Raw genomic sequence first — 16,120 nt, forward strand, 5'->3', positions numbered from 1 at the left:
ACAACAAATGGTGCTGGAAAAACTAAATATCAACATGGAGAAGATAGAAATCTGACCCCTATTTCTCACCCAGTACAAAAATCAACTCAGAATAAATCAAAGATCTTAATTTAAGACCTGGAGCTACTAGAGAAAAACAGGGGAAACACTTTGAGATATTGGCATAGGCAATGATTTCTTGAGTCGCACCCCAAAAGTACAGGAAACAAAAGCAAGAGTTGAAAAATGGGATCACATCAAATCAAAAAGCTTAAGAAACAACCCACGGAACGGAAGACAACCTTTGTTAGCTATTCATCTGGCACAGGATTAGTATCCAGAATATACAAAGAATTCAAAAAATTTAAGAACACAAAAACAAGTAATCTGATCTAAACATAGGCAAATGAACTGAACAGATACTTCTCAAAAAAAAGGAATACAATTGGCCAATATATTAAAAAATGCTCAACATCTTTTAGCCATCAGGGAAATGCAAATTGAAACTACAATGTAATTCCATCTCACCCCAATAAGAATTACTATTATCAATAACAACAACGATAATAACAACAAATGAGGGTGAGGATGAAGAGAAAAAAGAATATTTATACACTGTTGATAGGAGTGTAAACTGGTATAGCCAGTATAGAAAATATAGAAGTTCCTCAAAAAACTAAAAGTAGAACCACAATATGTTCCAGCTGTCCCTTGGTTGTGTATATATCAGTATACAAAAGAGATGACCTGCATACCCATGTGACCTGCAGAACTAGTCACAATAGCCAAAATACAAAATCAATCTAGATGCTTCTCAACAGATGAATAGATGACGAAAACATGTTATTATACACAATGGAGTATTACACAACCATAAAAAAGAATGAAATACAGTCAGTTGCAGGAAAATGTACAGAACTGGAGGACATCATGTTAAGAGGAGTAAGCAAAACACAGACAATTACCACATGTTTTCTCTTATATGTGAGAAACAAAGAGGAAAAGAGGATGACCTAAAAGTAGAGGATGGACTATTGGCAACTGGGAAGAGGGTCAGGAGAAAAAGAATAGAGGGGAGGTGGAGAGAGGGTAGAAGGGTGGATAGACATAATCAAAGAACAATACAGGCATGTTTGGAAGTATCACAATGAATCCCATTAATTTTTATAATAAATATGTGCTAATAATTATAATTTTAAGAAATCAGAAGCCATGACAGTCCATTCGTCTCATTAGATAAGGAGACTTAATTTCAGAGGACTGAAACCACCAAATGAGTGAATGGTAAAAATCAGGACTGGAAATTTACCTCTGGACCCCCAGGGCATTTTCCAGCCTCTCCAACTACTCCTGTCCTTGAGGCTTTGATCCCTGCCTAAATACAATTTTCCCTGGGAGGAGGGCTTCATTAGATCTTTATACTTAATGCATTGATGGTGGGAAGCAGACTCTGTAGTTATTTTCAGCACCTGAAAAAATAAATGGCCCTGCCCACCTCCTGCTAAACCTGGTTGTGCTGGGGGACTATCCACACCCCTCCAGCAGAGCTCCCCGTCCAGATGTGAGCACTGCTTTGGTCTAAGTTCAATACAGAAGGAGAGCTCTAGAGGCACCTTACAGATCCTCTCATCAGGGACAAAGATTTAAAAGACTTGCCAGGGGTCAGACCACTAATTAGGGACAAAAGAAGGATTAAATGCAAGCCCTCTGATCTTGGGGAAAAACATCATGTCTTTATATCTATTCAGCTAGTGTTTGGACACCCCCCCCCCCCCCCCCCGCTTCCTAGGTGCCCAAGATAGTTACTGTCTTGCTTGTGAGGTACATAGATCATTCTTACCTTCCAATGAACCTTTAAAAGCAACCACGTGTATTCTTAACAAGGAACTAGATGAAAGAAGCCTACCTAAGGCTGGTAACCCTGCGTTTCATTCATTTTTGTCTCCCAATCTAATTACATTGCAGGAAATATTTGGCTAAGACACGACTACTTATGATATCTACATTAATAACAGGATCGGGGAGGTTGCCATTCGTTCCTCTTTTTTGATTCGACTTTTCCTTCTCGAGTAATATCACTTTTCCTGTCTCATTTGTAATGTGATAGCAAAATAAGTGATAAGGTTTAATTGTCTCTGAAAGAAAAGCTTTTTAAAATGTATTCTGTAATATGCAACATATTTAGAGCTTACGATAAGCAATTTCTCTCAGGAGGAAGTTTTTCAAGGAAAAAAAAAAGTGAGTCTAAAAGTAATTTCAGTGGCAAAGTAGATTAAATATCCCCCATATTAGTCACAGAGCATTAGATGGAATTGAATTGACTGAGCAGAGGTCAAAGAGTGGCTGAAGTTTTTAGCCCACCAGAGGAGCAATAAAATCCAACCATACTTAAAATCATTAACTTTAAACCCTTTGATATGAGATCCAAAACCTCACTGCTCATTCCAGGAACTTCCAAATGCCATGCCTGGTAAAAGAATAAATCCCTTCAAGAGATCTACATTTCTTGAAATACTTTAAGTAGAGGAGAAGGCAATGGAACGAAAGTGGGGTTTACAGGTTCCTCCAAAGAAAATATATTTCTATAATGTTTATTAAACAAACAAACCTCTGCTCCACCTTCCAAAACACCCTCGGGACAATCCATCCCTGACTGAAGGTGATGGACATAATTTCTGAACTCTTTCAGGTCCATTTTCTCAGTCTGCTCCATCATTGCCACCACCTGGGAGGTCCTGGACCCTTACCTGAGGGGCACTAGCTTCGGGGCTATTTGAGGTGTTGTGTTGTTTATACTGTCAAACTGAGCTACAGATAACTTAAAAAGACACACTGTGCGAGGAATCTAAGAGCTATGGTGCTCTTGCCTAGTGGAGAAAAGCAGCATGAAGTAAATCTCTGAACTTAGAAGTTGACCTGCAGAGACAACAGAAACTTGAAGCAAATGCTGGCAAAGAATCAAATATACTGGAGAAAGGGTCTCCCTGTGTAAAGCCAGTTCCTAAAGTAGAGGCCATAAAGACCAATGTACCTTTCCTATCATTAAACAACTCATCTGTTCCTCCCTCCGTTGCTAATAAATGCACTGAGTTCTGTATCCATCAGTTAACAAAGTCAATTTTTAATATCTATTAAGATATAAGCAGTGGAGCTGTAAACAATGAGATGTTCTCTTTATGGTGGTAATGTGAATTAAAAAAAAACACTGATTGCAGGAGATTGTTGGCTTCTAAATATAAATGTACTTATGACTAAGTATATGTGTTTCTGAGAAAGCAGGTAGTCTATAGCATTGCCTGGGTGCTCAGAATAATATATATTTGGAATAATGTTGTAGAAAAACTTATTCAATGAAAACAATGGTGTGCACCTGTGTGAGATGAGAACTGAAGCATTTGAAAGGACTGTGTGGTTACTTTACCAAGAGGAAAGTAACTTTTTATTTATTTAGTTGTCGATGAATCTTTATTTATTTATTATATGTGGTACTGAGAATCGAACCCAGTGCCTCACACATGCTAGGCAACTGCTCTATCACTGAGCTGCAATCCCAGTCTAGAGAGTAACTTTTGACTATGTGAGTGGACACAGTCTCCAAGCAGTGAAGAATTAGACAGGGGAGCAAATGCATTCCTCTGTGGGTTCAGCTGTTCTTGGGCAGGTCAGGGGGTTCATTAAGCCTTGAGGTGGATCAGAAGCACATACAACCTCAAAACTTCACTGCAACATGACAGGCCATAATACTATTTAACTGAGAGGCATTTATTAAGGGGAAAGATTGTCAAACCGATAAGATTGTGTGTGTGTGTGTGTGTGTGTGTGTGTGTGTGTGTGTGTGTTTGCACGCAGATTTGTGTGTGACTGGATAAAAGGGACCCAAAGTTCGTAAGCCACACATGGCCTGCATGAACTTAGACAAATGGCCCACGTTTCTCTGGCCTCGTTTCACTAATCTCCTAATTCTAATCTTATATGGTTATAAAGATTCCATGAGTAGTTCCTGCAGGCATTAGAATAATGCCTGGTAGAAACTAAGCACTTAAGCATTTGCTTTTATTATTTCATTTTCAAAAACTGATAGTGGGGACACATGGTACAAATTTTTAAAGGTGCAAACCAGTGCATAGTGAAAAGTAAATTGACCTCCTATTGTCATCCCTCGGACCCCCCTCTTCTTTTCTCTGGAACAGCCATAATTACCAGATTTTAGAAAACCTTTTAGAGATAGTATCTACATATTATATGGATATATATGTATGCATTTATATATATACACACACACTTTATTTTATTTTTTTTAAAGAGAGAATGAGAGAGGAGAGAGTGAGAGAGGGGAGAGAGAGAGAGAGAGAGAGAGAGAGAGAGAGAGAATTTTTAATATTTATTTTTTAGTTCTCGGCGGACACAACATCTTTGTTGGTATGTGGTGCTGAGGATCGAACCCGGGCCGCACGCATGCCAGGCGAGCACGCTACCGCTTGAGCCACATCCCCAGCCCTACACACACACTTTAAATGGTGCAATGCTCTGCACTTTATTTATATCTTTCAATATATCTTGAAGACAGTTCTCTATCAGAATTTAGAGATGTTTTTCTCATTTCAATGATCAATGCATGATGTTTCACTAAATATAACTGCCATGATTTATTAAGCAGTTCCCTATTGATGCATATGTAGATTGTTTCCAATCTTTGCTACCATAAAAAAAGCTTTGGTGTATACCTGTGAACACACATCTTTGCGCACATGTATGTTTGTATCTGTAGGAAAGATGCCAATGTGTGAAATTACTGGGTCAGAGAATGTGTATATGCTTAACCTTGACAAGATCATCCAATTGTCCAAAAAGGCTCTTTGGATTTGAAAAGACTTTGTCCAATTGAATTATATTCCAAACAAAAGATGTAATTTCGTATCAGTTTTTAAAAGGAAGGAATGTTTCCAATACCGTATATCACCTAAAGCAAGATGCCTTATAACTTTCAAAATAGTGTTTGAGGTTACTTTTACTAAGTTGTCTTCTCCAAAATTACAGAGTTAATTAGTTTCCTCAACTTATCAAATGTGATAAAGTATTTGTACACTTTAGCTCTTCATATTATAAGAGTAGAATTATGGGCTGGAAGTTATCATAGCAAATATTTTCCATCCCTCTCATCTGACAGATGAGAAAACAAAGGACACACAATGTAGGTGATACACCTGTGATTACATGTGGTACCAATGGCAGGGAAAGTCCTAGAATTTTGGGGGTCTTTATTCAGGGTCAGGCCTCTCTTGATTTCCTCCTCCCAGCTTTGGAGTCTTAGAACCCCATGAAACCCAAATCAGAGATCAAGAAGCAAATTTAAACTTAAAAATAATTTTTAAAGGCTTAAAAAATGGGTCAAAGGAATGGCTATAATGCGAAAAGACTAAAGTTCATGTGTCTGTCTAGTTAACTGGTATACTAATGAAATAAATAAGGTCTAACCTAGCAACAAATATACAACACGTCATAAGTTGAATCAATAATACCAGCACTTCCATGGTTCTTTTTTGATGAAGTAATACAAAAATTTCTTTCCATGTATTTTGTATTTTTAGACATGGAAAGCATTATATTTTCAGAGAGGTTGTATTGTGCAGTTTTCTAAAGAATGAAGCAAAAGTCAGTGAAATGAATATAATAATACTTCTACATAAGCTAAGGCTTATTTCATAGATAACAATAGAAAATTGAATTATCCCCCTCAATTTAGAAATTCTCCCTCAAAGCCCGACTCCCTGTGAGGAGCGGTTTCTCAGAAGGCAGTTGACAGTTGCCACACGTGTGCACAGCACCCATTTCAATGTGGTGCATAAAACATGACAGACTACGAGTGTTAATTATAAGTCAAGAAACTGTTTTTTAGCGTTCACATTATAAACAGAACATCATAACACATAAAAAAGCATTTCTCTATTATAAAAAACTTATTAAAAATTAGGCTAGCTTACATAACATAAATTCATATCTGATGAAAGAAAAACATAATCAGATGCTCCACAGCATCCTTTAAGGAAGGCTTAAGAATGAACTATGTTTAATAAATGATAAATATGACTACTATAATGAGACAGCAGCATTTAGTATCCTATGATGCACGATTCCTTACGGAACATCTTTTATTTACCCCATACACAAAACGCCAAAGTTAAAAGTTGACATGTTACTCAAATAAAATTAGCTCTGCTACAGATCCCAAACCATGTACATGGAGTGACTAATTATCTCCCTGCTTGTTTGGCTGGTATCATTAGAGTACATCTCATTTTACTGTTTTTGTATGTGCTTTTACATGTTTCTCCAATTTGATATTATCTGTTACAAACAGTGAGCTACTTACGGACTGCTTCCACAGCATTTTATAACAAGCCCAGGCGGGCCCTTAATGAGCCTATTACAAGAGTTTCGGGGAAAAGAGGGGAGAAGAGGCTTTTGTGAGCCCCTTTCTGCCTATCCCCTTTTGAGTTTATAAGGTGGATAAAGCAGTTGAGAGGAGAGTTTAAATGAGCTTTTGCTGGTCCACACACCTTGAATAGAGCTGGTGTGTTTTGTTTAGGAAAAGAGGGAGTGACAGGGAGGGAAGGATGAGGACTCCAGAGAGCATCAATTGGAGATAGCTTTGAGAGCCCCCTAAGATTTCCAGATGGGTCCATCCAACGGTCTAGAAAGATGAACTTTTGCCTTCACATCAGCATAAACTTGGATAAATAACTCTTTCCAGGCTCTGGCATAATCCTGAATTTTGAAGGATAGAATCTAGCCCCCTACATATTACTGGATATAGATAATTAGATTAGATTGAATTGGATTGGATTAAGTTAGAGTCAATGTGATCGTGGAAATCTCTAAGAATTGTGGTCAGACCAACAAACAATCTAATTCTACCTCTGCCCTTTACCAGCTCTGTGACTTTAGCAAATTGCTTTCTAAAACTATGCTTCAGTTTCCCCATCTGTAAAATGGGTATGATGGCAGTGCCTCCCTCATTTGTTTGGAGAACTAAGTTTTGCATGTTAATTACTTACTGTGCACAGGTTTCTGGTCATTTGTGGCTGTTCCCTGTACATAGTGAAGACTCCCTGGATGCATCGTGTATTTGTAACATCCACAATGCCCACCAGAGAGCCTGGTAAACAAATAGTAGGCATCCAGATACACACTGAATAAAATTTATAAGCATATTAACACAACACAGTTGTCTTTAATAACATGTATTAACACAAAGTAGCAATTCTTACTTTTTTTCTGCCTAATAACTTATCTAAATTTTATTTTGTTATTTCCCTTTGAATTTCTCCAAAACCATCAGTCCAGTCAGAGCTGGTAGTCCAGGCCTCCTTTGTATTTTATAATTTCTCTTCCTCGGGGAGTTTTGTAGAATTAAAAGTAGATGTTTAGAGGTTCTTCCTGTGTTTTGTAAAAGATTAAACACAAGCTGAGATTTTCGTGTGTGTGTGTGTGTGTGTGTGTGTGTGTGTGTGTGTGTGTAAGAGAAAGAGAAAAACAGAAAGAGAGAGCTTTAAGTTGAATTTGAAAGGCTTTAGATATTTGATTACTCTGCATTTCACCAAAGTCCTACCCTTTCCTTCTTTTGTATTCCTAACCCACTCCTTTTCTTTTTCCTTATCTGTTTGTCCCTGAAGGATTTAAGAGTCAGCAGTCCTGAAACCCCATGAACATACTGTGCTGTGTATTATGGAAAGAGAAGGAAAAGAATACAGTGCAGGAAGGATGAGACAGAACTCCCTGAGTTAAAAGAGGTCAAACAAGAAGAAACTTTGATGTGGGAAACTGAGCGCTCTCCTCTGCTGGCAGTGGTATCTCAGAGAGGAGACCCCAGCCAAGGATTCCCACCTTCATCCACATTTTACCCATACCCAGACCTGATTTAAAAGCCATAGAGCCACTGGACTGAGTGACCCTGAGGAAGTCAAGGGGTGTGTCAACAACCATATCTGACCTGATGACCTGTGGTGGACAATTGAAAGGGCCCTTCCCAGTGCTTCAGTGCTGTCACATATCAGGACCTTGGGCAACCATGGAAATGGAGAGGAAGTTGGAAAGAGAACCCATATCAACTGCGACTTCCTGGCCACCAGCCCAGCAGGATGGCTGATGGGGTCAAGTTAAATCAGCAAAAAGAGAAGGAATGAGAACTTCCTTACACAATTTGTCAGCTGTAAGTCAAAGCCCACTTCATCAATTAGCTTTTTAATATGATCGGTTTTTATGCTGAATTAAAGAAAATAAATTCTACATTTCTATGGGAGAATGTTATAATGAGCCCACTCTTTTAAATGGGAGTGCATATGTCAGGACCGCTTCATACACAAAAACCTTGAACTTCAGAAATAGAAAGGTTTTCCCTGTTTACAAGTATAGTCCTTTGGCCCATCTGGGAAGAGGCCATATTTAAGTAAAAAATACAAAGACAAAAACATACATATTTTTCAGAGGGTATGCATTCTTCAGTTGACTACAGGTCCAACCAGAGGCCCCATATTATTTCAGATCTTAGGCCAGCAATAAGAGCATTTGAGTTTCAGATTTGGGGTACAGAGGATAAGGGAAAACACTTTCAGACATCTAAACTTCCTGTACATACCTCCATCTTCATTCCATCTCCTTGATTTGGATGTAACAAGAATCTAAAATAGGCTTTTTTTCATTCCCCGGAGTACATGGAACTGATAATATTTACTAATAAGAGGAAAGGGCTTCACAAAATAGCTCAAAACCACTTCCAGTCACTCTCTACTGGAGATTTCGAACAATGAAATATTTTTTTTAGTTCTAGATGGACTCAATATCTTTATTTATTTTTATGTGGTGCTGAGGATCAAACCCAGTGCCTCACAAGTGCAAGGTAGGCACTCTACCACTGAGCCCCAGCCCCAGCCCCAATGAAATACTTTTAATTTTGTCTTCAAATTTCTGTTGTTGTTTTGTCTTCCACCTTCCTTCTTCCCTTTTTCCCTTCCTCCATTCCTTCCTTCCTTTTCTTCCCTGAGAAAAGAAATGCTTGATTCAGATCTTTGCTCCAACTAATGTAAATCTCAAAAAAAGTATGGCTGTTAATTACTCGTGGGACCCAATGACCACTAGAACCCAGATCAGCTTCATGTGTAATTTCCATTGTTTTCTCACGCTTGAAACTATTCAACAGTAGGCTGCACATTACAGTTTGGTACAAACCAAAAACTTGTTCTTTTAGCATAATTGCTGAAAGAGTGCCAGTTCATATTTACTGGGTTTAAGTTATATTACCCCCATTTTTAGGAGAAACTGTGATACTGTCATCCCTTCCTAGCAGAAGAGATTTGGCCTCTCATAACACAGATTCACCTCTAGTTTTGACCTCCAGAGCAAAGAGAGAAATCCATTTCCATGTTCATTGAGGCCTTTGGCCTGTCCACTGAGAAGTCCTGCAAGGATGAAAACATCCTAATTACCTAAGTGATTTAATTCTGATAATGTAATAGCTGACTGTTAGATATCAAGCCAGATTCAAGTGGGATTTGCTCTGCTTGTGATGTCTGAATTGTCCATGATTAGGCTGCTTCCTGCAGATTTTTATTTATTTTTGAAAGTATTTTTAAATAACTTTGAAGATAAGAAAATCATTAAGAAATCTTAAAAGTAGAGAGTATATTCTGGTTCTTACGCTTAGGTAAATACACAATTTCAGAAGACAGAAAATTTGTACCCGACTTTAAAATGTGATGTATTTAGATTCTGAAAAAACATTGACTAGATTTCTTTTTCTTCTGATCCAAATTCCTTATAGAAAATGTCTTCTTTCAGCCACTTTGAGTTTAATTTGGAGAAGTCTTGTAGAAAATTGATCCCAGGTACTGTGATATAGTCAAGAAGAGACATCATTTTAAATATTTGGCATTAGGAAAATTACCAAATATTGCCAATATGTTAAGTTTGTCATGTGTAGTGACTTTCTCTTGCTGCAAAGATTAGCTTCTTTAAGATATATTAAGTCCTATAGAAATCATATATTCTTGTTTTCAGTTGTAGAAGCTTATTCAACACAAATTAATCTCTCAGGACAAAGATATAAGGTTTGCTGCCTTGATTCCAAACACAGGAACTTCAAATTTGTCCTCCAGAATTTCTTCTAATAGATTTTATGGAAATGTGGGGACATTCAAAAGTAGCTAATACATGCTTCAGCGGTTTGACATCGTGAATAGAAATCAATAGAAACAAGACATCTTTTTCTCTAATTAGGATACAGAATTCTATGTGGTTTGATTTTTGGTGACACCAATTGCCCAAGTACAACTCTTGAATCGACTCATACCCACTCTCATTTTGGCTTCCTGTTCCCATCCCTATAATTCTGTTTTGGGGCAAAATCATGGTCATTTCTAATTGTACCCACAGTTACTTAATTACTAGAGTAATTGGGCACTTGTATAGTCACAATCAGAGGCAAATGCCTGATTTCCAGTGCCAACTACAGGTATTAATTTTTAGCAATATTTCCACCTGAAATTAGAAATGGTCACCAAAATTACAGGTGCAAAAAAAAAATGTCTAAAACCTGGGCTGGATCAATTTCTCTTTTTGAGAGAAAAGAAATGAGTTTTGCCTATGTGACCTTAAGTAATTCCTGCAGAAAATTATGAAAGTCACTGGGGATATGACATGGAGGGTGGAGAGAGGAAGATATAGAGGAGTAAAGGAGAGAGAGGGAGAGAACCAACAGTCTAGAGAAAAATAATACCTCCTTATCAAAATGTGCATGCTACCTTATCAAAGTAAGCCGGACTTCTATCATTTAAATCAGAAGTGCAAGAATGTGGCTCAGTCGATCAATTTCTTTTCACAGATAACGGATGAAGAGAATGCTTAACATCCTAGTACATTTTTCATCATTAAAAATTACCACCTTCATGCTTGAAGGCTTTTCCCCCCTAAAGATGTCTTGGGGCCTGGGGAACCACTTAAAGTTCCATGCCATGCTTACCCAAGAAACACAAAGTGTTGGTGAAGTATAAACAGAGAGCGCTTTTTCTTTGACCCACTCTGCAGTGTGATGGGGTAGTGTTGTTAGTTTATGTGAGAGAAAATAGCATAGGCTTTCTGAAAAAAAGTGGAATTGGATTAAAGGCCTTTGTGTGCGCCTCAATGCTGAGGGGAATTAGCAGGAGTTGTAGGCACTTAAAGGGGCCCTCATGCCGAAGCTTATCCCAGATTTTGCACAATAAACATTTGAATATCAACAGTGTTTTGCAACTTGCAGCACTAATGTATAAACTTCTCTCTTTTGAAACTCCCAAATCCTTCCAAATGTCTGTAACACCCGCTACATAAACACATAGGAGCTAGAGTAGAAAACACCTAGTCAATGATGTAACTGTGCTTTAAAAAAAGATCTTTCTCCTTTTCTATCTCCAGGATCTAGAATGTTTTATAATGGCTAGCTGGTTTAAGGACTTTAGATGCTCTATTTAATTTTAATCATTCAACTTTCTTTCAGGCTTTGCATTCTGATATGGGGGAGGGGAGCATCCTAGGAATGGACAAGGATGTGCGATTGAGTTCAGATCCATTTTGACCAAGATTTTTTGATGTTTTTTTTAAACATTAGAGTCCTAAAAGAACTTTTGTTTGAGAAAGAATCCTGATGTAGGTTTCAAAAAGAAATCCACCTTTGGAAGAAAAAGACTATTTTGTCTATTCAAGCCTGCTGACTCCCTCATTGGGAATCCACATATGCAAACCAGTTCCCACCCGGAAAACTAATCTGATACCCAGTCCTCTGGATTGGAGACAGTAGGCTGATTTTGTAGCAAGGGCATCCAACATCAAACACTTATTTGATGTTCCTGACATTAAGTAAGTTCTATTTTTCTCTTTTAAGAATTCCAAACTCCCAAAAGTTAAAGTGTCATAGAGCCTACAGGGGATATAGGAGACAAGAAAAAGTGTTAATTTCACTCTTTCAAAATTGATCAGAAGACAGACATATTTTGTTTTCTGAGAACAGGATATTTACTTCGGTTGCTGTTGTTAACAGCATTTCTCCTTTCAGCTCTTTGTGTGATTTGGGCCATGTGTGTTACTTTATGAGGTTTGACGCTCTTAATTTCATACTAACGCAAACACTTGCGAGGCAAGCACATTTTTCATCAAAATCTACACCAGCAGTTTAAGGAACTTAATGAATAAACAGATCCCCTTCTTCCTTTCCAGCATGAATTATCTAGAGAGGATTCTAAGCAACTCAGCCTGGTGGTAATATATTCCATCTAATTGAGGAGTTTGCAGGAAAATATATCTACAGTGACCCAACAGAGTAGTAAAACACTTGTTTGAAATTATTTTTTCGTAACTGTGCTCATTTCATGCCTGAAAAGACGGTGGTAAAAATCTCATTGCGCTGGGGGCTGGCTGGGGAGGGTGGAGGGAATGAAGACATAACTGTCCTGTCCAGCTCTGAGGCATGTTGAAGCAGTTTGCCTATTGAATTTGATACAATGATGTATAGATGAATAAAGTTATCTCCGGTTCTGAATAGGATGGTGTCAGTGGGAGGGTAAGAAGGGGGGAACTTGGGATCTGAAAAGAATTCTTTTTTTTTTTTCTTTTTCTTAGTTAAAAAAAAAAAAAAAAGAACTTGAAGGTCAGGGTCCAGCTGCCGGGCAAGAGGAGAACACAGCAAAATGCTGGACAGGCCTAAATAAAGACAACTAAAGACACCCAGACACACATATTGCAAAACTTGCTTGCTTCAAGTAACTAATGTATTAACATATATTTCTATAGGCAAAGAGCTATTTTTTTCCCTTTAACTGCCTTAGACTCTGATGAAAACATAGGAACATCAAGAGCATCTGTAAAAATTACAGCTTTAATGAAACAGATGAAACAGGCCATCAAAGGTAGGAGAAAAGAAGAAATTCTAATGATTATGGCTTAATTCTAATAGATTATAATTATTATGATTGGTATGAACCAGTTTCTGACTGACATTCCATTTTCCCCCATTTAAGCTTTCATTTAAAAAGGGGGGGAGCGGTGGGCAGGGTTGGGGGGGGGGACTAACAGCCACTAATTATTCTGCAGGATTTGCTGCTTAACTCAATACAAGGCCTTTAATCAAATAGAGTAAAGAGATAAAACCTTTAAATGTGAATCATCACACAGATCCACACTTCTCCTCATCCTGTTCTTTTTAGATTGGTTTAGAAAAGTTAACATTTTGATTTCTAATCATTCTAGTTGTGTCATATAAAGTGATGAACTGAAGAATTTGCGGGTGGTCAGATGGATTATAACTGAAAGGTTGGGACGTTTATGATAAATCAACTTGATCTTCTAATAAATGTGTGTTATCTGTCCTCCGTACTGTTGATTGCTTTCATGTTTTTATTCTCATGTGCTGGTATTTTCCATGAGGTGTAATGGCTGTGGCACATTTATTTTGATCAGACATTTTTTTTTCCTCTGTACTCTGATAAGATTTTTAGAAAACAGAACAAGAAAAAGATAAATGGAGATAGGATAAGGGAGGTACAGGCTAAAGTGTCTGAAAATATTGGTCCTCCACATCCTACTACAGCTGTTTCTTTCCATGGAGATATGTCTGCAGAAAGTAACCTCAAAAATCAAAAGTTTAGCTGATAGGCAGATGTTCATTTTGACTTCCATTTTAAGGTGTTTTTTAAAAAATCTCTCACCAACATGAAGGTTAGACACATGCTACATGAACATTTTATTTCTTTGTACTTGCACAATAGTGAATCAGTTGGCTGAAATAATGCCAAATTATAAAAAGACAAAATGAACAAAAAAAATGCTTATTTCCTTATATTCCAGCCTCAGAATTTTATGTCTCAGTAGAGATCTGAACTTAAAATTGTAAATATTAACATATTTTACGGGATATTTGCATCAAAATTAAATTTCACTCAATATTTGCATACAGGCAAAAGAATCTTGCAAATGTAAAAAATAGTTAACTTTGATGCAAAATCCATGAAAGCACTACCAGTCATTCAGAATAATCTACATTATCCCACTAGCTTGAATGGCAATGTCCTATATTTCCACATTTTATCAAAGTCACTTATACTAGAGTCTTTTCTTCTACTCTATAATGAAGAAGCCCAGGAATAATCTATAGATTTAACTGGGTTAAGCTATAGGGTGACACAGCATTTTAATCACATCAGTTATTCTCTACTTCTACCCCCCACCAAAAAAAAAACCAAACCTGGATGGATTTCTGCATGGTGAATGTTGCCATTAGGCTATTGACACCCTATTGTGTGGTTGAGAGAGGTAAAGTAACCCAGGAGATTATTCAGAATGTGAGATTGTAAACGTTTCTTAAAGATGTCTCTGCAGAAATCAGCTTCTCTCGTGTGGTCTTCCAGGCGGCAGTGTACAGCTCTGGAGCCGCAGTTGTTAAAGGCAGGATTGATAACATGCTGTGTATAATGCAACTCTTACCAACAACTTGCAGAGATTAGGAGACTGGCAGAATGATGTCAATGGAGGTTTAAGGGCTCTGCTTTCTGAAGTTGTTCGGAGTTAATAATTAATGGATATCTTTCTTTGATGGCTCTTTTATATTTGGATGCAGCTGCCTGAAAATCAACCACAAAGAAAACTTGATTTTGTTTGTCATTAATTTTGACTTTGCTTAACAAATGTTTCGGGGTGCTTCAGCATCATAGCCTTTCTGATTTGGCCTTGGTTTAATGTGGAGATGAAATCCTTGATGAACAAAACTGTTTGAATTTTCAGGGGATGGTGACAGCGTGTTTTATAGAGTTAGTACATTCTAAGTAGTTTTCAAGTCTTTCAGATGGGCTGAATCCAAGTAACTGTTCCGTGGTGATGCTAATTTTGATACAATATGTTCACAGAGGAGTTCCTATTCTTATGTTGTGCAATAATTTATTCTGAGTTCTTTAGCATATGACTACTTATTCTGATATTTTCTTCTATGCTATATTTTTAAAGGCAAAAAGGAGAATTACATAATTGCCTACAATAAGAGATGTTAAATGTCTTCTATCTATTCACTAGTCCTATCAACTAATAGACAACAATTTGACCAAATGGATATGAAAGTTATTGAGCAAAAAACAAATTTTGATGTATATCCAGCCTTGAATATATCCAGATAAAGTGTTGCCGTAGAATACACGTAATTTACCCAGGATTTTTATTTGCACCAAATCCAATGTTTCAAAGATCACAGTATGATCTTAGAAATGGAACTGCAAATTTAATGTTTATATTGCATGTATTGGATATACTTTGGTAGAACCATACTTAAAGTCATTTCAAATGTCTTTTTTATGCCAAAACAATTCCTGTTGACTCATTTCCAATTTCTAATTATATGAATAATTATTTCTGAATCCCACAGTTCTCCTAAGTAGCATCTATTTTAATAACTGCAATTGATACTTCCATCAGTTAATATACTGTCTTGTCTCAACAAATAACCAAACATCTGCTGGTTGCATTTACTGTCACTGAGTAAATGATTTTATTTAAAAGAAATCATGTAAATTAGAGAGAAAGACAGACTACACAATTTTCCTTTTTTCATTAGCAGAAGAGTTTCCTTCCCCTTAAGAACTGTTTTTATACCTGAAGAAAATTGCCATGTGCCTTTCTAGCTTTTCAGTAACAAGGTTAGGGAATAAAATTTGATTCGAGCAAAAATTATATAAAAATAAATTCTATTTGATTCAAGATATTCTTTAATATTCCAACTGTTGACATTTAATTAGGTAACCAGGACAGTTGAGATCTTTAATCCTTGTTGGTACTGGTGCTTAATGTTGCTGGTATATAATGCTGTGCTGATATATAACTGAAGCCTTAGAAGATAATGAAAGCTTTCTGTCCCTAAACCTCTATTTGCTAAGGAAAGGGATGAAATGCTCCCAACACTATTTTTCTTATATATATATTTTCTTGTTTTGCCCTGTAAGCATTTTCAAGTCTTTTTATCAGTCCCTTCTAATAGATACAGATAGCTTCTTAAAAAAGAAAAAAAAGGAAAAATAAAGAAAGAAATGGAAGCCTTTTCATCACCCCAACTTCCCAGTGCTATCGGTGATCTCCT

This window comes from Spermophilus citellus, assembly GCF_964194105.1.
Source record: "Spermophilus citellus genome assembly, chromosome: 4".
NCBI classification, from domain to species: Eukaryota; Metazoa; Chordata; class Mammalia; order Rodentia; family Sciuridae; genus Spermophilus; species Spermophilus citellus.